The sequence below is a fragment of the Panthera pardus genome, unplaced genomic scaffold (genome assembly GCF_024362965.1).
Source record: "Panthera pardus isolate Hobbes unplaced genomic scaffold, ASM2436296v1 HiC_scaffold_10, whole genome shotgun sequence".
Classification (NCBI taxonomy): domain Eukaryota; kingdom Metazoa; phylum Chordata; class Mammalia; order Carnivora; family Felidae; genus Panthera; species Panthera pardus.
In genome coordinates this window covers 101,101,398-101,127,502 of record NW_026526655.1, presented here as the reverse complement: position 1 = coordinate 101,127,502, position 26,105 = coordinate 101,101,398, and the positions used below count along the sequence as shown (strand labels likewise).

At 43.8% G+C, this 26,105-nt stretch overlaps 1 protein-coding gene across 1 annotated transcript in view; it reads right to left on the bottom strand.

Moving 5' to 3' along the window:
- Nucleotides 1-26,105, bottom strand: part of INSIG2 (insulin induced gene 2) — a 56,285-nt gene that overhangs the window by 9,078 nt on the left and 21,102 nt on the right. The gene's annotated exons all lie outside the window — the stretch shown is intronic.

Sequence of the window (26,105 nt, the reverse complement as noted above, 5' to 3'; positions counted from 1 at the left end):
AAGCCCCTGTTACAAAGTCAACCACAGGTCTTGAAAGCAACTGGAAAAAGTCACCAAATTTCAAGAATATTGTCTTAAAGAGGAAAACGGAAAAGGATTCTAAGAGTGTAATTAGACAAATTCTAAGAAATAATGAAGAGCTGGATGATATTTGGAATATAGTAAGAATATGTGTCTTCCTCTTTATAAGAAAAAAAATCAAAACTTGAAGAAGTAAAATTTGTACAGAATAGGGGTGCCTGGGTGGCTTGGTCTGTGAAGCATCCAACTCTCAGTTTCGGCTCAGGTCATGATCTCAGAGCTTGTGGTATCGAACCCTACGTCAGGCCCTGGGCTGATAGCGCGGAACCTGCTTGGGATTCTCTCTTCCTCTATCTCTGTCCCTCCTCCCCTCACTCTCTCTCTCTCTCTCTCACAAAATAAATGAACATTTTAAAATATTGTACAAAATAGTTATGGTCTAAATGGAAAACCACCCAAATTAAAGTAAGTTTAAGAGGGGGGGAAAGTACATTTGACCTGATGCTAGGGTGCTTCCCTTTGACTAGCAAGGCACCATGACATTGGACCTAGAAAAGACAAAATACATGCTAATGGGAAAAAGACTGTTTTTTCAACATGTGGTGTCGGGAAAACTGAACAGCTACATGTTAAAGAATAAACTGGACTACTTTCTTACACCAGACACAGAAATAAACTTAAAATGGATTAAAGATCTAAACATGAGACCTAAAACCATAAAAATCCTAGAAGAAAGCATAGGCAGAAATTTCTCTGACATCTGCCATAGCAACATCTTTCTAGATTTGTCTCCTGAGGCAAGGGAAATAAAAGCAAAAATAAACCATTGGGACTACATCAAGATAAAAAGCTTCTGCACAGCAAAGGAAACAATCAACAAAACTAAAAGGCAGCCTACTGAATGGGAGAAGATATTTGCAAATGATATATCTGATAAAGGGCTAGTATCCAAAATTTATAAAGGATATGACTCAACACCCAAAAAACAAATAGTCCAATTAAAAATGGGCAGAAGACACGAACAGACATTTCTCCAAAGAAAACATACAGATGGCCAACAGACACATGAAAAGGTGCTCAACATCACTGATCATCAGAGTAATACAAACCAAAACTCCAGTGAGATATCACCTCACACCAGTCAGGATGGTTAAAATAAAAACATAAGAAATAACAAGGACTGGTGGGGATGTGGAGAAAAAGGAACCCTCTTACACTGTTGGTGGGAATGCAGAACTGGTACAGCCACTGTGAAAATGGTATGGAGAGTCTCAAAAAGTTAGAAACATAACTACCCAATGATCCAGCAATCGCACTACTGGGTATTGACCCGCAAAATACAAAAACACTAATTCAAAGGGATACATGTACCCCTATGTTTATTGCAGCACTATTTGTAATAGCCAAATTATGGAAGCAGCCCAAGTGTCCATTGATAGATGAATGGATAAAGGATATATCTATATATAGAGATAGATAGATAGATAGATGATAGATAGATAGATAGATAGATAGATAGATGTCTCTATATAATAGAATATTATTCAGGCATAAAAAAGAATGAAATCTTGCCAGCTGCAACAACATGGTTTAAGCTAGAGAGTATGATGCTAACTGAAATGAGTCAAACAGAGAAAGACAAATATCATATTTCACTTGTATCTGTAACTTAGGAAACAAAACAAATAAGCAAAGGAAAAAGGTGGGGGAGTGCTAGGGAGAGAAGAACCAAGGTTCAGAGTCTTAACTCTAGAGGACAAACTGATGGTTCCCAGAGGGGAGGTGGATGGGGGATGGGTGAAATAGGTGATGGAGATTAAGGAGAGCACTCGTTGTGATGAGCACGGGGTGTCGTATGGAAGTGTTGAATCATTATATTGCACACCTAAAAGTAATATAGCTCTATATGTTAACTATACTGGAATTAAAAGGAAAAAAACTTAAAAAAAAAAAAAGAGAAAATGCATGCTGCTTAGTTCTGCACTAAACAAAATTGACATAACGTAAATGCTGATTACTGGCTTTCAGTTTTTAGAAACATTGGTAGACAAAGCATAGAAAACTGAGTAGTTGCAAAACAGAATGTAATCATTATCTAGAGTGATGATGTAAAAAATACAGATACAGCTGTACAGAAGCAGGGAGGGGAAAAGAGGGAAGCCTTGAGAAGGAAAGGTCTTCATTTTGCAAAAACGAAAGGTTAAGAGACAAAATTGAAAGCAATGGAACAAGAAACAGAAGCCTAAGTATATGTTATTTAGGGGCGCCTGGACGGCTCAGTCGGTTAAGGGCCGGACTCTTGATTTTGGCTCAGGTCAATGCTCTCATGGTCGTGGCTCTGTGCTGAACACAGAGCCTGCTTGGGATTCTCTCTCTCCCTCTCTCCCTTTCTCCCAAAATAAATATATAAACTTTAAAAGCACAAAACACTTCAAAAGTGATGTTCCCTTTAAAATAAAAATGGACATATAATTTAAACCTATATGGCAACCAGTAGAGGAAGCTAAAAATCTTACTATAACTATCAAAAATTGGAATGATCGAGGGAGGAGAGGAAGGGGCGATGTGAGAGAAATTCTCATCCAGCCCAGCAGGAGGCATAGTGTCTTGAGTCCATAGAGCCCGAAAAGTGGCCCTGGCATGTTATTTTGAGGTATTGGAACAACTCATTTTAAGGTAAAACCAGAAAGGGTTTCGAAGTTCTTGCCTCTATGTATTGGGTGGGGGGCAAGGAGCGTTTGGGGAAAGGATTTTCATTCTCATCATAACTGTTTTCTGACTTGTTCATTAGTACTACATGATAAATATTTTTCAGAATTAAAAACCACAAGCTTCACATCAGGGCTTCAGGCAGCGGCCTGGCAGGAAACAGGTGGCACACTCACCCTGAGCCATTGAGCGGAGCTTCCCAGGACTATTTGTAATTATGTGGGCAGGGAACACACAGAGACCTGTGGCCTGCCAGCCGTGGGCTGTCTTTACCAGCCCACAACCCCAAAGGGTTGGGGGCGCCTGCCGAACCTGGTAGATAGTATGGAGAGGGCTGTGAAATCGCGATTTATAACAAGAAATATATATTTGGACTTTGTCCCCACTTCTGGCACAAAACTCCTAAAACGTTGGGAATTTAAGTGGTAAGAGCAGGACAAGTGTCCTGATTGTCACAACAAGCCCCTCTCAACCCTTTCAACCACACCTGAGCTATGCTAATGAGGTGACTTGTGGACAGCCCTTGAGGATGATGGGCCAGTTGCCAGGAGAGCCAGCTGTTTGATTAGAAGGTTGGAACTTTCACTTCCACCCCACTGACCTGTGTGGGGAGAGGGGCACCTGGAGGTCAATTGCCAATGGCCAATGATTGAACCGATCACATAAGGAAACCTCCATACAACCCCAAAAGGTCAGGTTTGGAGAGCTTCCAGGTGGGTGAACTTGTGGATCATGGAAGCTCCACACCCCGTCCCCGCACCTCACTCTACGCATCTCTTCAATCTGGCTGTTCCTGAATTATATAATTTATAATAAACTGTAATCTAGTAAGTAAAATGTTTCTCTGAGTTTCTCTGAGTGAGTCACCCTAGCAAATTAATCAAACCCAATAAGAAGGTTGTTGGAACCTCTGGCCTATAGCGGATGGGTAAGCAGCACAGGCAATGGCCTGGACTTCCTGTTAGCAACTGACGTCGAAGGAGGGGACAGGCGGCCTTATAGGACTGAGCCCTTATCCTGTGGGATCCGATGCTATCTCAGGAAATAGTCAGAATTCAGGTGAATTGCTGGATAATTGCTTGGTGTTGGGGGTGGCGGGAAATGCACGTTGGCATTGGTGTCAGAATCTAGGACCGTGTGGCAAGAGCTGAGGTCTTTGACAGAAGACACAGCCACCCCATGATGACCACATAAGAGGGGGCCAAGGAAATCAATAACTCTCTTATTCTCCTTTTACCCCCCTCGTCTCCCGTGGGTGCTTCTTATTGGCCAAACCCAGCCAAAATCCAGAACTGTACTGTCCAGGACAGGAGCCAATAGGCATATGTAACTATTTAAACTAATTAAACTTTAAAATCGAGGTCCTTAGCCATATTAGTCACACTTCAGGTGCTCAATAGCCACATACGGCTAGTGGCTCTCATACTGGACAGCTCAGATACAGAGTATTTCCATCATCCCAAAGTTCTACTTGGACAAGCTTGATAAAGGGCAAGGGAGAGCCACTGTGCATGACGGTCAGCCTCTTGGGCACAGAGCAGGTAAGGAAGGCTGCGGACTGGATCTGGAGGGAGACACAGGGGATATGGAGCATGTTCAACATTTACAAAAGCATGTCTCACAAGATACTCTGAAAACTATAATAAAATTGGGGGGGGCAGTTGATGGTCGTATAAATTTGACAAACTCTATACACTGTTTTGTTCCCTTGAAGACTCAAGATATATATCAGCCTAGTAACAGCTGTGAGAAATCCTGGAAATGTGTTTAACACTGTTTAAAAGCAGGTGTTTTCTGAACTCTTTTGGCTACGAAATCTTTTTTTTTTTTTAATGGAATGAGTTACAACACCTTTCACAAAGTTCTTTTTTGTACTGGATATTTATCATTTCGGGGCTTCCAAGATCCTGTCGACCCTCCTTGTTTGGGGTGGAGGATCCCAAAAGAGATAAGAAGGTTGGATCCATCTGCCCAACACAGGAAGCTGACCAGTGGCTGAGAGGCCTTCTACCAAGAGACCCAGGGGAGACCATCAGATACCCCCACCCAAGCAGCAGTTGCAAAGAAGCCCTACTCAGATCTCCAGCTCAGGGAAGCATGATTGATGGACAGTCCCAGATGCTGCCCCTCTGATCTACCCTTTGTTCATGCCATGCTTCCCCTGGGCTGCTCCCAGTCAAAGACTAAACATAGCAGGGGCAATCATGGGGGTATCCCACACAGACACGGGAGTCTAAAATCACCTTTGGCTTGAGGATTCCTCATTGGTCTGGTTGGGACTTTCTGAGGGCTGCCCTGCAGCCCGACACTCCTATCTGCTCTCCTTTCCTCCTACCTCATTTCAAAACTGTCAGACCTGTATCTCTGACCGAAGACTCTGGCTTCCTGCTTTTTTTCCTTCACAGGAATTTCCCCCAATAAATCTTTCAGGCATGTGTAATACCATATTGGTGTCTGCTTCTTAGAGGATCTGAACCAACATAATTTAAGATCCGAATCTTGAGTAGTGTCTCAAAGAGGTGGGAACACACAGAAATAATTCAAGGCGGAGCTCAGCGTCACGGACAATCCTTGGACACGTTTTGTTGGCCAGGCTCGAAACGGTTACTGAGTAAACTTCTCAACCTGTTTAAAATCGCCTGATTTTCACATTGGTTAGCCGTGAAAACTGAACTCTTCACACCGGCATCAATTGCTAACGTGCTCTGACCATGTCAGGAAAGAGCCACCTCCTTGTCGGTGGTCCAAAGCCTCGCCACCCGTTATCCTCCTGATTGTCTGGGGTGAGCAGCTCCTGGCCGCAGCCACTGAGACTTGTATTCTGTGGAAGACCAGACTTTGAGGAGAAGAAATGGGTATTTTGAATAAAAGACACTGTTCTTGCCTTGTATCAATACATAACATAGGGTTTGGGGGTATACACTTACCATCAAGGCTCAAAAAGATGGTTGGTAGCCTTTAGAAAGGGCAAAACGGGCACGTGGGTGGCTCAGTCTGTTGAGTGTCTGACTTCGGCTCAGGTCATGATCTTGCAGTTCAAGCCCCGCATCGGGCTCTGCGCTGACATCGCAAGGCATGGAGCCTGTTTCGCGTTCTGTATCTCCCTCTCTCTCTCTGCCCTTCCCTTGCCTGTGCTCTGTCTGTCTGTCTCTCTCTCTCAAAAATAAACATTAAAAAAAAAAAAAAGAAAAGAAAAAGAAAGGGAAAAACAAGTTTTCTTTTTCTTTTCTTCTTTCTTTTTCTCCCTTTTTGGAAAGCTGGTGGTGAAGTGCGTGCCCTGGCAGCCACCCCTGGCTCCCTACAGTGAAACTACCTCAGACCCTGAGGATGCTTGTTTGGAGATGGGAGCCAGGGTGGGTGCTGGAAGGTGGGAGGTAGGAGCTGTGCCTAGCTTTCCAGCAGAGGTGCTCTCCAGCAGAGGGTTGAGAATCCGGGGGAAGAGGTAGAGAACAATGCCCAGCAACTTCAGCTGTGGGACCAGGCGGGAGACGGGAGCCCTGGCCATCGCCCACCAGGCCACTGCTCCTCTGTCTATGGTCCACATCGCCCGCCACTCCGTGAGCATGTCACTTGCCGAAGGAACCACGTTTTGGCCAGTTTGGGCCTGTACCTTCACCTGCCAGCGCCGTGCTAGGCCAAGGAGGAGACGAAGGTGAGTCACAAGGTGTCCTTGCCTTTAAAATCTCACAGAGGAGTGAAGATGTCAGAAAAAGGGAGAATGAGAGAGAGCAATGCCACTGGGTGTCACCGACCACGGAGTCTAGGTGGCCTGTAGGAGCCAGTGAGGCTCCCCGAGGGCAGTGACTTGGAAGCTGGGAGGTGAAGCACAAGCAGGACTTTGCCAGGTGAAATCTGGAAAAGAGACTTCAGACCAGGAGAAGATGCCGTACGAATCTCAGCGATTGAAGTCCCCAAATTCCCAAAGCATGCATGCTGACGTCAGGATGACTAGTTTAAATACTCTCTGTACTGTCTGCTTCTCCAGCAAACTGGAGGGATCCAGTGCTCTCTGAGCCTCAGCATCTCCACCTGTGAAATGGCGAGAGTCATAGGTACGTGACGGCAGGGGGCTGGGGACTAAATGAGATGCAGTCTGTGCAAACATTTTACGGCACTGTATGCAGTGCTCTCTCTACAAAAGCCCGTTGCTCTCATCATCAACGTGAGTGCTGTTATTATTCATTAATTCAGTGCCAGCGGCTCTGCTGGAGACTGAGGATTCAGAGGTGAATAAAACAAAGCCCTGCCCTCCAAGTGACCACAGTCTAATAACAAGAATTCACGCGTGGGGCTTTTTATGTGCCGTCTCTGTCCCCAGCGCTCCAGCTCTGTGTGTCGTCATTGTTTTAACCTCATGACAACCTGAGAAACAGGTGCTATGACTACTCTCATTTTGCGGGCATGGAAACTGAAACACGATGGGGGTGTGTGTGTGTGTAAAAACTTGTGCAAGGCCTCACAGCTGACGGGTGGGAGTGCCCAGATGTGAACCCAAGTAAGTTGGCTCCAGACGCTTCTTTACACTGCCGTCCCTAACAGGGAGATGGACAGTTGAGAGGCAACGATACTATGACATCAGTACTGTGAGCATAAGTTGCGTGGAGGGCAGGGGATTTTCAGCAAACGCTCCTTGGAAGAGACGGTCCCTGAGCTGCGTTCTGGTGAGGTAAGGAAAAGTGTGCTGGGAAAGAGAAGCATCAGAAGGAAGCCCTCGCGGGGTGGGTGACAGCCGAGCTCCTGCCCTTCAGGGTGGAAGAGTACAGGTTTGGAGAGGTGGACAAGAGCAGGTCCTGAAGGCCTTGAGCGCCACGCTAAGGAGATGGACGGTCCTCTGAGGGCAGCAGAGACTGTGCTGGAAGGCTCGCTCTGACTGGGAGAGGCGGGGATGATGACAGGTGAAGTGGAGTGACAGTGTGGGGGCTACCACAGAGGTCCAGCTGCCATTCCCGGTGACTGCAAATAGAAATGCGCCAGCAGAGACGGAAGTATGAGGACCTTTAACACACAGAGAATGACGAGAGAGAAAGCGGGAGAGAAATTGAGAGAGACCACAGGGTCCTGGCTTGCATGACAAGGTGGGGCAGGGTGCCAAGCACCAGGACCTAAGGAGGAAGACCGGGGACCTCGCTTGTAGAGTAGGGCACAGGAAGCAGGGCCAGAAGGTGACAGACGGCGAGTGAGCAGAGGGGAGTGAGGAAAAGAAGCAAGTATCTGCCCAAGAATCCCAGCAAGTTGAAGGGCAAGGGGGTTGGGTCAGACATCAAGAATCTACTTCGATGGAGTTCTGGGTACTCAAACCTCGGCTAAGGTATATCTAAAGACTGTGCTTGTCCTTGTCATTCGAAAAGACCTTGTTTTCAGTCCTATTTTTCCCCAGTCTTCACTTACCAAGACTTCATGTTTCACTGCCCCCACTGACGTAGAACTGTTGAATTAACTTCTCAGTATCTTTGTCTGCTCGTCACTGTTCTCTGCACACATATGCATAATAGGAAAAGGAGCAGGTTCTGCCGGTGGGTATTTGTAATGTGCCGAGACTGATAAATAAAACAATAAACACGCCATTGCCGTTGCCAGTAATAATAGCAACCGTTCTCAGCTCCTGTTTATTGAGCATCTATTATGCACCAGGTGTTCTGTTGGGAGTTTTACAAACCTGGCCACTATTCAGCATAGAAATGACATTTCTCTCTTACAGGGGGAGAAACTAAGGGTTGAGGTTATGTGAGCAGCTGGGGATGACAAAGTACAGGGTAAGTAGCAGTGGGATGTATGTGTGCCACCTGCCAAGGGCACAGCCTTTAGGCAGCCCTTCAAAATGTGTTTGCATCTAAATGACTTGATATCCTTCCTATGATCCTTGGGGAGAGAAGAGTTGTGTGTACGAAGTAGAAGAAGAGGGGGCAGAGGAAAGGGAACAGAGTTATGTGAACTTAAGTCAGGGGATTACTGTCCCCAAGCTCAGTATTTACAAGCTGTTACTATGCCTTCAAACAGTCAGGCCCGATGGGCTCCTTCAGAAAAGAACAAGCATCTGAATGGGTTTTCGTGTTTGCCACAGATGTTTATCTAAAGAAATGGAACACGTGATGCAAAAATTCCTGGCCAGCTTCTTTTTCTTATGTACGTATGTATGTATTTTAGTGTTTCCTTATTTTTGACAGAGAGAGAGAGAGAGAGAGAGAGAGAGAGAGAGAGAGTATGAGCAGGGAAAGGCCAGAGAGAGAGAGAAGGGACAGGGAATCTAAAGCGGGCTCTGTGCTGACAGCAGAGAGCCCGACACGGGGCTCAAACCCCTGAACCGTGAGATCATGACCCTGAACCGAAGTTGGACACTTAACCAACTGAGCCACCCAGGTGCCTTCCTGGCCAGCTTTCTTTCAAGAACATAAATTACAAATCATCCGTTCGCTTACCAAGTATGTATGCAGCACCTACAGAATGGCAAGCATTGGGTTAGACACCAGGGGTACAGTGGCAAATGTAATCAACCACACCAGTATGTGAGACTGAACACAGGGTGCCCATCCCTGAACTGTCTCTGCGGGGGTGACTGGAAGGCTGAGAGTAGTCCCCAGAAGAGATGGAGGAGGGCCTTTTGGGCAGAGGTGTGGCTTGAGCAAAGGCCGCTTGCCCTCACACTGTTTTTGCCACCTCTTGCCACCTATTGTGTCTTGCAAACTCTAACTCGCCCCTTAAACCTTGGGCAGGCTTGCTTGACCTAAACTCCCTGGCTGGGTCGGGGAGCTCTCCTGTGGGTTTCCTCCATACCTGTCGCATACGTCTATAGAAGCAGGTATTTGCAGGGAGCCCAGCCTGGGTGTCCGTCTCCAGTCTGAGCCCTCTGGAGACAGGTGGTGAGACATTTAGTTCCATGTTCCCAGAGCTGGCACAGAGCAGGTCCTTGATACATGCAGTGGAATGACAGTAGCATGCTGGAGGAGGTGTCTGAGAACCCTTTAGGTGGTCCTGGCCAACACTGCCCCTTTAACCACTTAACTGTTTGTTTTTGAGGAAGACAGATTGGAGGCCTGAGCTCTGCCATGATGACTGGGGCATATCACTTAAGATCTGGTTTTCCTCCCTTACCAAATGACAAAGTTAGATCAGCATTGTGGGCTTCGGACAATATACAACCTACCAAAGTCCGTAAGAAGGGCTGTTTGTGCTGAAGGAAGTCCATGGTTAGCCTACACCCTATAGTCAAGATGAGCAAAGAGAGCTCTTCCGGAAGGGAGGTAACCAGCACATTTGGTCTTTGATTTCGTTTACTCTGACCCACAATTCTGTGACATAGTGTTGCTTTTGTCTGTAATTCACTTGAAGCTTAATCTTTCAACAAGAACACGAAGTTCCTGGCATAGAATGCAATGGTAGCTAAATAATAATAGGTAACATTCATGGAGAACTTTACTTTTTGAGCAAGTAAAAGGATCACATGTCCAAAAATGAAAATGATATAAAAAGAGGTACATGGAGCACCTTGTCCCAACCTATGTTTGTACCTGCCCCATTTTATACCCCTGGTCTCTGCCCCATGAGTCACCAGTTTCAATAATTGCTGATCCGTCCTTCCCAAGTTTTTTTTATTCAAGTTTATATTTTCAAAAACACATCTTCAGTATCTAGGGAAATGATCATTTGACTTTTCTCCTTAGATCTATTTTGAAACACTGTCTTTGCATATTTAGAATAAGCTGCACTTGGTCATGAAGACTTATTCTTTTCCTATGCTGCTGCATTCTGATTGCTAATATTTTATTTAGGATTTATGCATTAGTATTCATGTAGGAGATTCATTTATTGTTTCCTTTTTCTACAGCCTTTGTTATCAATGTTAACATATCGGGGTCAAAAACAAAAATCATTCTTCCTTATCTATGCTCTGGAACAGTTTAAATGGCATTGGAAACATCCACCCTTTAAAGGTTTGGTTAAATTTGCCTGGAAACTTTCAGCCCTGGTGCTTTTTAAATATTAACTCCTTTACAATATTATCTAGCTTTTTTATATGAAAATTGGCTTATTTATATATTCTGCAGTTGGTTTCAGTAAATTACATTCTCCTAGAAAAGTATCCATTTCTTTCAAATTTGCAAATTTAGATAAAGTTGGGTAAAATTGTTTTTAAAATGTCCTTGCTTTCTGCATTTTTCTTTCTTGCCATTTTTTATTTGTTGCCTTTGTTTTTTTCCTCCTTGATTTTGGAGAAGTCTTCTCTGTTCTACCGATTTTGCCCCAGTGATGTGGGTATTCACTTATTCACTTTGTTTTCCCACTTTGTTTTGCTATGTTAACATCCTTTGTATTTTCTTTCTTCTGTTTTCCTCTGGTTTATTTTTTTGTCCTTTTTCCTAACTTTTTCGATGAATTGTTAATTCTTTCTATTCCATTCCTTTTATATTTAAATAAATATTCCTTTTATAGGTTATGATATTTCCCATAAGTGCCGCTTGAGTTCAATTCTTTAGATACGGAATCTAACATGTAGTAATTTTTCATTATCATTGGTTTTTAGAAATTCTGCAATTTGTATTTGTACTTTTCTTTTAACCCAAAAGTTGTTTAAAGGACAACTTTCTTAAAATTCTCTGATCTTTCATTAATTTAAATTTTTACTGCATTGTGAATAGAAAATGTCCACTCTACCTGAGTTTTTGAAACTTACTGTGATTTCATCTGGGGTGACCAATGGAATGGCCAATAATTGTGGCTGTTCCATGGACACACAAAGCAAAAATACGTTCTTTATCTTCAGGGCACAGAGTTTGATATATATTCATCCCATCGACTTTTATGATTCTGTTACTTAGGTCTTTTGTATCCTTATTCATTTCTGGTCTAATTGATCTGAGAGAATGTGTTGCTATTCCTGAGATGTGGAATGTCTGGGGAGGAGCCAGTTCCAGAGGGAAGAGTGGGTATGGAAAAATCATAAAGTCCATTGGATCATCTCCAACCAAAAATCATTCTTGCCAAACACTAATTTGCAAAGATGTATGCACCCCTATGTTTCCTGCGGTGTTATTTACAAAAGCCAAGATATGGAAGCAAGCCAAACGTCCAGTGACAGATGAATGAATAAAGAAGAGTTGAGATATGTATGTATGTGTATATATGTGTGTGTATATATCATAAATATACATAACATATACACATATATAATGGTATATTACTCAGCCATAAAAAAGGATGAGGTCTTGCCATTTGCAACAACATGGATGGACCTAGAGGGTATCATGCTAAGTGAAATAAGTCAGACAGAGGAAGACAAATACCATATGATTTCACTTATAGGTGGAATCTTAACAACAAAACAAATGAACCAGCAAACAAAAGCAGAAACAGACCCACAAGGACAGAGGAGCTGATGGTTGCCAGAGGGACAGGAAAAAAAGTCACTCTTGCCATAAAGAAAAAGGTCTCCCCAAAGTGACCAAGGTCTGTATCTTCCAACTTTTAATGGTACTACTTGACAGAAGAAAGAGTCAATCTTTCATTTAATCAGATAATTTTGTATTGTTTTCTAATTTTTTCATACATGGAATTTTCCCCCCAAAATCAAGTTTAAAAGTTGAGTCCTCTTTTTCATTTCTGTGGAGGATAGGACAAGGTCCTATTCATGGCTTGGAGGGATTTTAGATGGTAATGTTGCTGATAATGACATTTGAGCACTTGCTATGAGCCAAGCCCTCCTTTAGGTACTGTGTATCTCTGACAGTATTAAATGCACAGCATTTAATAAACTCGTAGCATCCCCGTTTTACAGATTCACAACCATAAGGCAAGTGGGGTTAAAAAAACAAAAAACAAAAAACTTCAAGTTCAAACTGTTAGTGAGTGCACAGCCAGGACCCTGACCTTAGTCACTCTCCTCTGTTGCCTCTTTCAGAGACCAGCTCATCCAGTGGCTTCATTTTACAGGTGAGGAAACAGAGTCTCAATGTTGCTGAATCAGCCAGCAAATGACTGGCTGGGCTAACACTATATCCTTGAGGTTTAGACCTTCATGCAGAACCTTCCCACCATACAGCACTGCCTTTCATGTGTACAGAAGCAATATTCTGCAATAGAAAGAGGTTGTAGTTGCTGGATGATATGGGCTAATCATTTGATAGCAATTCCTGCCTGCCTGCCTCACCTCACAGGGCTGCAGAAGTAATACCATAGCAGATGCAAAGATGTTTCCATCGAAGGCTACTTAAATGACGTATACTTTTGATTTCTGAATAACTCAGTGTAAAATAAACTCACTTTTAATAGGACCAGGATATATGAACTAACAAAAAACTAAGGTTCTACAAGGGATAAATGCTCTAGGTGGGACGACTTATGTGGTTTTGGTTCTTTTAAATTTATTTATTTTTGAGAGAGGGGGTGAGAGGGGAGAGAATCCCAAGCAGGCTCTGCACTGTCAACACAGAGCCCCACTTAGGGCTCGGTCTCACAAACCATGAGATCATGACCTAAGCCGAAATCAAGAGTCGCTTTACCGACTGAAACCCCCAGGCACCCCAGGGCTTGTGTTTTTAATAGGCACCTCCTGCACTCTCCAATTCCCTTGCACATGACCTTCATTCTTTGTTTATGGGTTGTAGGCGTCAGGCTCCGAAACAGGCACTTTCCCAGAACAAGAAAGAACCGAAGATAGCCGATGGAAGAGAACACTAATCAATCGTCAGGGGAGACACACACGCACACGCACACACACACACACACACACACACACACACACACACACACACTAAGGGTGAGTTTCTTGTGTTATCTCCAAGTCCAGCTCTCAGAGCCTTTCTGTTGCCAAGAGTGACCTAACATTTCTCTACATGTCTCTAGCTTGGCTTTGGAGGGCAAGATTTGTTTTGTTTTGCTCCATTCCATACTTATTCCAGTAATTATGAAAAGAGGAAGGGGTTTAGGACATATGGGGAGGGAGACTGACTCAGTGTATCAACTTGACTAAGAAAGGACATAATGGTTTGGCAAAATAAGACCATTTCATCTTGAAAGTGTAAGCACATCCTATACTAGTGGAATTATTTGGCTTGCCAAAAACCAAAGGCATTTAGCTGAATATGGCAGGGACCTAAGCCAAATGACTAGAGGTGGCACCCTGTACAACTGCACAGAGGCTTCCAGAACTGGTTAGGGAACATGATTCTGATGCTGGAACTGGTGGTGTTCCACTTGGACTCATTTGGGATGGGATCCACAACAAGCCCTGGAAACCTATCCTCTAATGGCACAGAATCTCTGGGAAACTGCTCCTTGTCTTGAATCATGACATCATGAAAAGATTTGTCCAAAGGTAGTCTTACAACCTGCCAGCTTTGGGGCTTGCAGCAGAAACTGAATAAAATGCATTCCTATCATCCTAAAGAGCAAACTGATCTCCTCAGCCTTCTAACCTAGCATTTGGTAGATGCCAAATGACGAGCTAAAAATGTAGGATGGATTCCTCAGAGAGGTTCTAGACCTTCCTTTCTCAGTTTGCTTAGTTTTGTTTTTGTTTTTGTTTTTTAAAGAAAAGACTGAAATGGTTCAGTTGTGGGTGGCCTAGCTCAGATTCTAGGCAATCTCTTCAGTAGGGTCTCCAGCCTTGCTGACCTAAACATTCTTGTTTGCAAAAGAAGATCCTATTTCAAAGGAAATGTGGCCGATTCGTGCTTTACCACGTAGGTTATCAGGAGCCTCCTCTGTTGCACCACGTGAGAAAGTTGAGCTGGGAACTTTCTCACTTGCCTCAAATTTAAGTCATAAATTAAAATGTATCTGGCAAAAATGGGAAAAGGGTTGAAAAAAGGTGAGTTTCGTATGAAATTGGGTGCAAGTATTTTCTAACCTCAGAACTTCAGGTTTTATGGGGGTCTCCAAGTTCAGTTAGTTCAAGCCCTACATCTGACTGTTTCCAGTGATCTGGATGATCTATTTGGTGGGCAGTGTTCTCTTCCCAGGAAAGACACGAGTTATCTGTAAGGCATCTGTAGCTTTCATATTACCCGGAATCCAGCCTTAATCAGTGAAGGGAACATTAGTAAACTATCTTAGTTTACTAATGGTCACTTAGTTACAAAGAATGGAAAACCACTCAATTTAAATCCTTTCTGGGGCACCTGGGTGGCTCAGTTGGTTAAGCATCTGACTTTGGCTCAGGTCATGATCTCATTGTTCCAGAGTTCGAGCCCTATATTGGGCTCTGGGCTGACAGTTCAGGGCCTGGAGCCTACTTGGGATTCTGTGTCTCCCTCTCTCTCTGTCCCCCCGCCCCCCATTCACACCATCTCTCCTTCAAAAATAAACATTAAAAATTGTTTTACTCCTTTGTAAAGAGTTTATTGGAAGGAATGTGTAGGTTTCCTGAGGACGAGAAAGATATCAGATGGTTTTCCTCTCTCTCTTCTCTTTTCTCATTTCCTATTGTCTGTTTGTCTCAGCAACTAGCTTTCTCTTGCATTTCCAGCTTCTGCTTCATTATGACTTTTTGGCTCTGATATAGGACACCTGTTTTTGTTTCTTTTTACATTTACCTTGTTTTTCTTATCATCATGTCCCAATTTTTTCTTCAGAGAATCAGCCATGGGAATTGGTTTGGCAATGGACACCTGACTCGACTCCAGCCAACAAGATATGGTGAGACCCTGGCCGAGGTTTCTAGGAGATGGTGTGTGAATGGAGGAGGACACGAGGTTGGTGTTGCCAACACCATCCTGCCTCTGTGAAGCCCAAGCCCAATGGCAACAGAGCAGTAGAGCAAAGGGATAGAAGCTACATCCTGATGGCAATTTTGGAAACCTGAACCCCAGCTATATGTGAAGCCAGTTTCATGGGCCAGTAACTTTCTTTCTTGCTTGCTTGCTTGCTTGCTTAAGTCATTTTGGATCAAGCACTCTGTCAAGCATAACCCCCAAGTCCCAACTGATATAGCCATCAGCCCTGGATTTCCACCCAGCCAACTCCACTGCTCGCCATGACCTTGCCGTTCTGGTTTCCTGATTGGCCTGGTTAGGAAGGGCGTGCTCAGGAAGGACTGGTTTAATGTGGTATGTAGGGCTATTCTTCTCAGAGCCAAAGGGAGGGCAGAGGGAGAGGAAACAATTAACTTCTTACATTTAGAGTCATTAGAGTCCTTGATCTGGCAATTAGCCTAATCATATTTTTTTCCTGTCTTCATTAGGGTCATGAACGTCAAAATATAGGGAATAAGATGCAAAAATCAGTTCCAACTTCATAAATAATGCTTGTGATGCGTTTTCGTACACAAATCTAACGGAAATTTAGAAAATGAACGGGTCTGCTTTGTCATTATTCTCTTGTGGGTATGCCAACAGCTTTGAAAAGTTTTTCAGTATGCCAACTTTAATTTTATAACTGAAAACAACAGTAGCTTGGAAGCTCAGGTTTAAGTCATAAACGAAACTGTATCTGGTAAGAAGTGCATTACATTCTATTTCTTTATTATGAGAATATTTAACCCAGTTCTGACTTAGGGGCGCCTGGGTGGCTCAGTCGGTTAGGTGTCCGACTCTTGATTTCGGCTCAGGTCATGATCTCATGGTTCATGAGATAAGAGCCCCGAATCGGGCTGTGTGCTGACAGCACGGAACCTGCCTGGGATCCTCTCCCTCCCTCTGTCTGCCCCTCTCCCGCCTGTGCTTGCATGCACTCTCTCTGTAAAAATAAATAAACTAAAAATATTATAAAAATATCTCCACTATACTACATCATGATGCAGATAGTCTTTTCCCACACCTCTTCCTTCAAGACATCTAACTTACTTCATCAGAAAATAATAAATCTCAGGCTCGGAAGCCACTTCTTTGCCAAGAATTGTACCAGTGAAGCGGTTCATTGTTCCAATTAAAATTTACATTTGTTTAGGAAGGGCAAGGACATGACTGTCACATACATGTGACACATCCAACATTTCACTTCCATTTTACACCTGTGTTGACATCACAAGCAGAGCACAGGTGCAGCCTGAGAAGAATGAGAGCTTGGGCTCCATCCTGAGCCGTGGAGTCTACCTATGTGTGACGTTGGCAGATTATGACCTCTGTAAGCCTCTGTTTCTTCACATATAAAGGACTGATCTTATATCTTTATAGGTAATAATACTGACCTCATAGCTTTAATGGGGTAACTAAATAAGGTAGTATATGTAAGCTTATAATTAATGCTCAGTGTTATTTACCACCTATCACTTAAGGTAACAAATAATAATGCCCTTCACAATCAAAACAATTACAACTCACGAATGTCCATTTCCTACCAGTTGTCAACACTGCCGTAAATCTTCCATAGTTATGAAATAGAATCTACCTTTTCTCATAATTTGAAATGTTACAGCCCTCTTAACACTACTGAAACATCTCATTCTGCTACTAACAGGCTATATGACCTGGAACAAGCAGGTAAGCAACGTGAGTTTTGCTTCTGTATTTGCAAAATGCCCAGATTGGGCTGTCGTCGATGAATGTTAGGGTCCCCCCTAGCTCTACCATTCTTCTCTGTGCATCTCAGAATTCAGTTCTGTGGCCACGTGATGCATGTGAATCATCATGGGACAATTACATCCTGATTTCAAACGAGCCCATAGTCTGCTCAGGAGAAAAACCGCTGCCATCTAGTCTCCCCAACGAACATCAGCCTCAGGATAAAAGGAAAGAGAGCATAAGAGGATGTAAGAGTATGGCAATTCACAGGCTCAGAGTTTCCATTTTGGAAATCTCTAAAACTTATTTCTCAAAATTTGAGGACGAATTTTGTGATGCAGGGGTAGTGAGAGAAAAGTGTGCCACGGGGCATGATAGATGCTTATCCCCTGGGCTTACAGTCTACTGTTCCACAAAGCTCCAAACACAAGTTGCCTTAGTTATTGGAAATGCTAATGATTGGTATACTTCTATTTTTCTGCAACTGCAAAACAGAACTGCCTAATTAACCATTCCTTTGGTATTTACTTTGAAGCCAACTGTGCATTTCTTGGCCTCTTCACATACACTTGATGCCAGCTCCCACGCAATTCCACAGAATTCTTGTACAGTTCTCACTTGCTCTGCCCCATCTTTTTTGCTTAGCCTCCCCTCTACTACCTGGCAAATGGTGCACGTTCCAGAAATTACGATACCATCAGAAGGTCTCTACACACTCGTCTAAAAGACATTCAGGGAAAGATGCAAAAAAATGCCTTCGCACAGAAGTGGGGAGAAGGGCCTAAATTAAATTTCTAATGGACACAGCAACAGAAGAAAGTGCTGTGTGTGAAGAGCCCAGACTCTCCCTGACAGATGGCATGCAGCGAGTGCATGCTGTTAGCTGGGCAGTGCTCAAGGGCTTGCTCCGTTGCAAATACAGAAACAATAAAACTGTTTATTGATTTTGAAGAGATCCATAATTAAGTACGACATTTTCAAAGATAAAGGTTTACCAAGGCAGAACAGCCAGGATTTAAGGGGTCTTAAAATGGAAGACTATTTAATTGATTCAAATGTCGTTCCTAGGATGGCAACACTCCAAGAACTCCAGCTTGTACGCGTGTGCGTCTGCACGTACGTCTGAGTGCAAGGGTGTGCGCACAAATCATTGGAAGTTTTAAAGTGGCGCGTGGCCGTATGAAATTTTCTTGAGGTTAGAAAAGCAAAGGTTGCAACCCTTACATTTGGTTGCCTTGAGCAAGCAAAAAAAAAAAAAAAATCTGTCAAGACCCAGGTCTTACTGTTAAGGCTGGAGTTGAGAAATGCCCTCCAAATGCCTTCAAGTCAACATTAGCTATGACAGAAGCAAGACTATTATTTAACAGTAGCAGCAAATGTCAAAAACAAACTGTGCCTGGCATTTTGACAAGACACTACTGAAAGAGAACCACTTTTTCAGCACTTGTGTAACCGTGGGGGAGAACGCGACAATTAATATCCTGAGGTCTGGTAATAGGATTTCCAGGCTGCTTGGTGCTTTCCTTCTGATACACATAAGAGGAGTAGCAAGTGGCGGACAGGGGCAAAAAGAATCCAAAACGATGAGGCCTGGAGGAAAGGACTGATACATCAAGAAATCAGGTACCTGTATGGCTAATTAAAATGTAACTCCTTCTTCGGGAAACTGCAGTCTCACAGCGGTGACACTGTAAAGTATGAGGACAGAGCCATCATCTCTAGGCAAAAATAAGATGCTGACAAAACCTATCTCTTACTTCCCACATCCTTCCTTCCCTCTGGTGTCCTCACGCCATCCTGTGGCACCTCGTCTGAGCTTCCATCCCTGGAAGACATTCCTAGCCTAACCTGGCCAAACCTCCAACCCAACAATCAATTACTCAGTATAGTAACAACTAGCCACTCTTCTGCCCCACTTTCCTGCCTGGGGCCTGTAAGCAACCTGCTGAGTGAAGCTCTGGGCGGTGGATGGTGGGTGGGCATAGTGGATTTGGGCATTACATATCCTTTCATTTTGACAGAAACATTAGGAGAGTATCTAAATGCAAAGGAAGTGCTAATGTGTTGGCTCAGTACCTGTACTTTGAAGTGGGAACCGAGGAAAAAGGAACATTTATGTAACCGAATGCCTGTTTACATATTATTGCATTTGATGTTACCAGGCCCCAAAGGAAAATGGTAGTGTACCTCCATTTCAGAGATGAGAAGATGGAAGTTTAGAAAGCTTGGGGGACTCGCCCAGGGTCCCGGTCAATAAGGAACTCATGCAGCGTTCAAGCCTGGGTTTGCCGGATTCCCAAGACTGGCTCTTTCCCTGATTCACCCTGCCAAACCTCAGGATCACACCTTGATCAGCCTCAGAACATCCTTTTTCAAAAAAGTCTGACAGTTATGGTGCTTTATAAATAAAGGCGATGCCGTGAACAGTGGGAGACAGTATAGTCTCGATGTGTAAGCCTCAGGATATGATTCCCACAGGCAGCTGTGGACCCTTCCCAAGAAGCTATGCCCTGCTTGCAGGCTTTACAGGGGTCATTTAAACCCCAAAAGAGAAGTGTGTCCCCATGTTTCATGTCCCACCTGCCATCATTTCCTCTGTCATCCTCACTACTTCCAGACTGGACTTTGGATTCTTCAGAGTAGAGTCACCTGTCTGTCCATGTTGTTTTCTTGTCCATCCCATGCCAAGGAGAAATGCCCTCCCCTCCTTGAGCTGAGTTTGACCCTTCCTTCACACCTCACCCCTACACGTGTCCCCACCCTTCAGACCAGTGGGGTTAATATCATGTCCTTTCCTGACCAGTGGGTTAATATCACGTCCTTATTCTCACAGAAGGTATCATCTATACAACCCATCTGCACAGATCCCCCAACACCAGTTCTCCGGTATTATGGGGCGCATCAAAAACGATACCACCAAGCATAATAATTCACACAGACTTCTCCCAGCCTGAACTTTTTAAAAGGTCAGAAGTCAAAACCTGTTTAAAAAAATTTATCTCCTTTCCATTCTGTCAGATTTCCACATGGGATGGTGCCTGTGGAGGCCGCGGTAGAACATCTATTATCAAGAGAGGGTCAAGGCCCATGTCTAAAGCAATCATGAAGGGCAGAAGCCGTGAGGCTCTCTCAGAATGCTTACACTGGCTTTCTAAAATAACCCAGGTTCCAGGGTGGAGTGGCATATTAAACATAAGGTATGTCCGTGAAGTGGAGGGTGCATCTGAGTTAGCAACGCCCACTGCGCCAAGCCACTCCCTCTAAGGGATGGCCTTAGAAATCTGTTGGAAATACACATGGAAACCACTTGCAGGGACTGGCAGGGACAGCACAGCGTGGTGATGAGAGGAACCCTTGGTCACTAGAGCCAAGTCAGACCAGAGTTTGAAACCCTGTTCTGCCTTTCAGAATAACATGGACAATGAGGTGCCTGGGTGGCTCAGTCGGTTAAGTGTCCCAACTCCTGATTTTGGCTCAGGTCATGGTCTCTCTCACAGGTGTGTGAGTTCGAGGCCCGCATCGGTCTCTGTGCTGTCAGCACAGAGCCTGCTTGGGATTCTCTGTCTCTCTTTCTCTCTGCCTGGTCTCAAAAATAAATTAAAAAAAAAAAAAAAAAAAAAAAAAAAAGGAAAGAAAAACCTGGACATTGGAAGCTATGAAACAGTCCATATCTGGAGGGGTGTGGTGGGGATGTTCATAGGAGGCACAAAGCAAAAGCCTGATTCATTTCCTCCCCCTCACTTCTTCTCTTAGATGGTAGGAAAAGGCAAAAGTGAGCCCCTTCCTTCTTTCCCACCATTCTAGAACTTGGATACTAAGTTTTTATGCTACGTGTCTTAAAGACTATAATTTTAATTTGACCACCAAAAAGTATTTTATTTTCTCATAGTCGTGTTCACTATGAATCACTTAGGAGGGAAAATATGCTAGCGGGCAGAAAGTGCTACAGAAGGCCTTACGCCAACCGTGGCTGACACTACCACTGATCACCGGTATCTCGTTGTCCTGTCCCCCAGGGAGAGGGATTACACATCCCAGCCCCTTTACAGTTAGTTGGAGCCAGAACCAGAACTAATACTATCGAACATTTAAGGGTCGCTGATTTATTCTTTCTGGAAGAAAAGCTGAACCTGACTCAACCTTATTATGAATTTTACATACATTCTGGAAAGATCTGCTTTGATGTATACTGACCCGCTTTCTCTTAGACAGGCATGACACTGACACACACTAGGTCTGAGGCACAGGAAATTCCACAAAGATTTGTCTTTACAAACATCTTTAAGCTTCATCTTCAAATTGTCAGGCCACGGGCTCCCTGGGCCAATGCGCAGACTACGCGCAGCAGCCGTATCCAGCTGATCCTAAAATGATGGGGTAGCACTTTGTCTTTCTGTAACGTCCTGCTGGAAAATCTCAGGCTTTTGTAAACGCAGAAAGGACTGTTTCAAAACAGAACTGCCACTGTCATACTTTGGTTGGGTAGACATTCCCAGAAGGTCTAGGAGTGACATGTGATGACTATAAAGGGAATAGAAATGAGTTTCATTCAGTGGCAGAAATTCCCAGGGAATGCATTTTAGAAACTTTTCTTCTAAAGCAAACAGATTCAGCACTTGGGTTCTTTCTTTCCTTTGTCTACTCAATTGCTCATCACAATGAATTGGTCCGTGATCATTCTGTACAAGTTTCCTCAAAAAGTGTTTCTAAAAAAGAGATCTTGCAAACGCAACAATCTTACGGAAACAGTAGTGCTGAGTGAATTTGTTTTCTGAACGGTAATAAAAAAGGGCTCTTTTTCAATGGCAGTATATTTCCTACGTGCTCATTCCTACTAACGCCCACCTTTGGGGAAGCTACAGGAAGATTAGCAGTTGCAAATCCTGCCATAAAAAAGCAGAAGACAAGGGGGCAGTCACACTAGAGCACAGTTCTGATGTGGAATCAAAACTGCCCCTTGTTCATGAAATCCTCACACAGACCACAGCCGGGGAAACGGTGAAAGGGAAAAATTGCCCATATATGGCAATCAGTTTTGACACGAGACTCATCAATAGCCCATTCTTTCCCAGGCACATCATTATCTATCTGATCTGCCAAATCTGATACTTAACAACATTGTCTTCGGAACAGTTGACATACCCTGGAAAAGTCTGTCTTGTAAATCACAAAGAAAGATGACAGGTTTCACAGATTTCATCAGTGGTAAAGAGAAGGGAGGCATAAAGGAACAGACACTAGGATACTCATACTCTCTGGCACAATGAACCCTATGAACTGAATGTATTTCGAAAGGGAAAATACTCTCCGTACCTCAATTTTTATTGAGGCCAAACAAGAAACCACCGACTTAACCTATTTATCTCAGCTCCTAACTAAATTGAGTTTTCGGCCTGTAAAGACAAATGAACAGGCAGATGGCATGATCTCACGGTATAAAAAGGAAGTGGAGAAAGCTGAATCAGGGCAGCAGACCCCTGAAGCCATAGCTTCTCCCTCCTACCCCCAATCCATAGAAATAACAACAAAAATTAAAAAGAAAAGGAATCCATAACTATATTGTCAAGTAAGACCATATCCTTCGTGGACCAAACACTACAAGGAACTCCTCGAAGTGAGAAAACAATCCAGAGCAGAGAGATGGAGAGAAAACACAGTTCCGAACATGAAAGGAGGGGACTTGCTATAAACATGAAATCAGAGATTCTAAGCTCAGAGGTGGCTGATGCTCTGAGACGGAAACACCAAGAGTAACTGACCTGATGCATTCAAGCAGGCTATTGTGGAAGCAGCCACCTGGCCAACTATATGTCTACTCGCCCACCTTGGACGGGGCAGAGACAACACAGTATCTGCCCCCAGGTGAAAGTGGTAGGAGTGGAGAGGCATGGCAGTCCACCCAAGCCAAACAAGGGAGCACCCACATCCAGAGACAGGCTGGTGATACAGGCTCATCCTGCCTTCCCCTGCAATGGCTCTGTAGAAGAGTTTAGAACTTTAAAAAAAAAAATTTTTTTTTAATGCTTATTTATTTCTGAGAGACAGAGACAGCACGTGAGTGGGGGAAGGGCAGCAAGAGAGGCAGGTACAGAATCTGAAGCAGGCTCCAGGCTCTGAGCTGTCAGCACTGAGTCTGACGTGGGGCACAAACGCACGAACTGTGAGATCATGACCAGAGCCGAAGTCGGATGCTTAACCAACTGCATCACCCAGGTGCCCTGCGTTTAGAACTTTAAAAGAAGAATAATTACTAGCCTCAAAAAATACAAGAAAAATATAAGAATGGCAACGCATTTCCACATAAATACATACATACATACACACATAAATAGCTTTGAAATTAAAACTGTGACCACTGAAAGTAAAAGCCTAGTGATGGCTGAACGCTGAATGATACAGCTGAAGAGCAACTCACTGAGCTAGAAGATCCAGTTAATTCTTCTAGAGTGTAGCACAGCAGAGAAAAGCTAAAGGGTACACAGAAAACAGAAACAAAAGGTCAAAGATCTCTTAAATGGAGGAATTTGAGAAGAATAGAGAACAAAAGAATAATAAGAGCAAAGACAAAAAAAAAAAATAGCCCAGAATTAAAGAGGAGATGTCTCTGATTGAACAGGATTAATAGAAAAAGACCTACTCCTCTACATCAGAATATGTAGGATGATGGAAAAAAAAACAAACTAAAAATAAATCAATAAAACAAGGGAGAAAGGACTCTAATTAAAATCCCAATACAATCAAGGCAGCTGGATAAGTATTTCATTCAAATGGTCAGGAGGACTACAGATCAGATCTTTCTTTCCACCTCACCTCTGAGATTTTTCCAGGTAACACCAACACCACTGTTAACAGCTGGTCACCCAGGCCTTGGGTCTCCACTCCGCTGCTGTGCTTCTCCACCCACTTCAGGGAACTATGTAAACGAAGTTGTTTACATCGCACCCTGGACCTCAAGAGTTGGAAACGTTCCGCTAAACTGCTGACTACAAACTCTAAGCCTATGACCCTTCTTAGAAAAAACGTTTTTTACCTCAAGATGTGCAGTCCTTGTAGCTTACCTGATTCTTTCACACTGTCAGGTCAGCACTGCTGGTTCAACTTCCTTCTCCAATTTGCCTGGATCCCAAGCAAGACTCCTGATCTTTTGTCAGGAGCCTCCATTAATTTCTCACATGGCCGTTATGCCACGTCTTCCAACAAATTCCTAACTAGAATCAATCTCTGCCATCACAACTGCCCTAACTGCTGGGCTACTGAGCCCCCAGACACGGCATAACCAAGTTGACTGTTGGCTCCATGTCAAGTGTCTCATCTGGGGCCTCACTTGAGTCCTTGATGGACTCAAAACCGTCTAGAAATTCTTTCTTCATCTCTTGTCAGTCCCTGTGTCCATTCTTCATAGAAGCTGTCCAAACCTCCACCATCTTTCAAAGTCCTCTAGCTCACCTCAGCTCCCCTCGCTCATAATAAATGGCTTAGTATATGATCAGGCGTTTCCCAAATATCTTTTGAGAGCTATTAGTATACAATGAAATATTTTAAATGTGAAGATACAACACGTTAAGAAAAGCATTTTTCGGGGCGCCGGGGTGGCTCAGTCAGTTTGTGAGTTCGAGCCCCGCGTCAGGCTCTGTGCTGACAGCTCAGAGCCTGGAGCCTGCTTCGGATTCTGTGTCCCCCCTGTCTCTCTGCTCCTCCCCAACTCATGCTCTGTCTCTCTGTGTCTCAGAAATAAATAAACATTAAAAAACACAAAAAGAAAAGCACTTTTCAACATAAACCATACATCTCCTTTATCTCTAAGGTTGGTTATTCCTTCCAACTGCACTTCACACTACCAGCTCTCCTGTCTGGAACTGCCTTCTGCTCTGGCTTGAACCACATCACTCTTCTCTTTCTCCTCCCACTTGTGACAACACCCTCCCCACCTCCTCCAACCCCTCTGCTAACATGCCAGCATGCCTCGGATCTGTCTCCCTTCACGGTAACATGCTCCCTAGGGGATCACACCCATGCCCACAGCTTCAAGGACCATGGACATATGCCAACAATGACCTCCCCCATTTACATCCGATAACCCAGACTCAACTATCTGACTGCTTATGACACATCTTTACCAGACGTCCCCGACACACCTGGACCTCAACTTATCAAACTAGACTCACTAACTTTACTCACTCATCTGCTTCCCTATATTCCTCTTTGCTTTACAGAAATGCCATCCACCTAGATTTCCAAAGAATAAACATTAAATCACACTTCCTCTTCCTTCACCTCCACGCTCACGTCATCAAGTTCAGATGACCTAGTCCAAAATGTATGCCAATGTTTCCCTTGCTCTTTGTTCCCCAAGTTACAATACCTCTCTGACCTCAAACATGCTCTTCATCTCACACGAATCCACACCAATGAGTGGCAATCTGGGCTGCACATTAAAACCGCCTACAGAATTTGTGAAGATCCTAAAGTGCGGGGCATACCACAGGCCAAAGATTTTAGAGTCTCCAAAGGTGGAAGCCAGGCATTAGCATTCTTTACAAATTTCCATATAATTCCAATAGGCAGCCAGATTTAAAATGTTTCCGGAACTGAAGATGTTGAGCGCACAGATTCAAAGTGCATAAACAATGAGTTAAAAGTCTTCAGCATGATGGGAGCAGCGGGAAACCAGGAACCTAGACTTCTAAGGCCTGATAAGATGTTCTGGGAGAAAAGAGCAGACTCTTCCAGATGCACAAAGCTAGGACTCTGCTACACACAGACCATCACTGGAAGAACTACCTTCTGAAGAATACACAGTTTGATTCTTCAACAACGTGGATTTGAGCTGCACGGGTCCACCTACACATGCATTGTTTTTTGATAAACAGAGTACAGTACTATAAATGCATTTCTTCTTCCTTATGATTTTCTTAAGAACATTTTATTTTCTCTATCTTTATT